General features: G+C 43.4%; 1 long non-coding RNA gene across 1 annotated transcript; it reads right to left on the bottom strand.

The window, feature by feature from the left end:
• Positions 1–17: 17 nt before the first annotated feature.
• LOC131877408 (uncharacterized) lies at positions 18–532 on the bottom strand. The gene is made up of 3 exons (XR_009372882.1): positions 509–532; positions 265–430; positions 18–199 (listed from the first exon to the last, which is right to left on the bottom strand). It is a non-coding gene; the product is annotated as an uncharacterized LOC131877408 (long non-coding RNA).

Here is a 532-nt window from a genome sequence, read left to right as displayed (position 1 = left end):
AGGCCAAAATCAAGGTTAATTGAAACCAAAATTCAAAATGCACAGTTAATGGTCTTTGCTCGCATGCTTTTGATTCACTCATATACACCTAACTGTGAAGCGTGACGTTCAGGGGTTTCATAGAAATCCCACCCTAAAGCACTCGGATCCATTCGGTCATTTTGGACGCCATGATCTCCGCCAAAGCCAGATTTGTAATCTGAGACATTTCGACAAAACAAAGTTTATGCTTCACGAATTTGAACGAGATCTATTTACACCTACCTTTTTGCGACTCGTGCTTCGACACTTTTTCCACATGCTCCCATCCCAAAGCGGACTTATCCACACGGTCACTCTGAACCCCAAACTCGCCACCGAATCCAGTTTTGTAGTCTTTTTGAGACTGATGCTTCTCCACGTTCTCCACATGATCCCAACCGACCGCAGACTAAATAGAACCGCAACCAATTCCAATACTATTTCAAAATACAACAAAACAAGCTTGGAGAGTTGTCGTCTGTCCCACCTGATCGATTCGGTCTTTTTGAAC

This window comes from Tigriopus californicus, chromosome 3 (genome assembly GCF_007210705.1).
Source record: "Tigriopus californicus strain San Diego chromosome 3, Tcal_SD_v2.1, whole genome shotgun sequence".
NCBI lineage: Eukaryota > Metazoa > Arthropoda > Copepoda > Harpacticoida > Harpacticidae > Tigriopus > Tigriopus californicus.
This window is presented reverse-complemented; position numbering and strand designations above follow the sequence as displayed.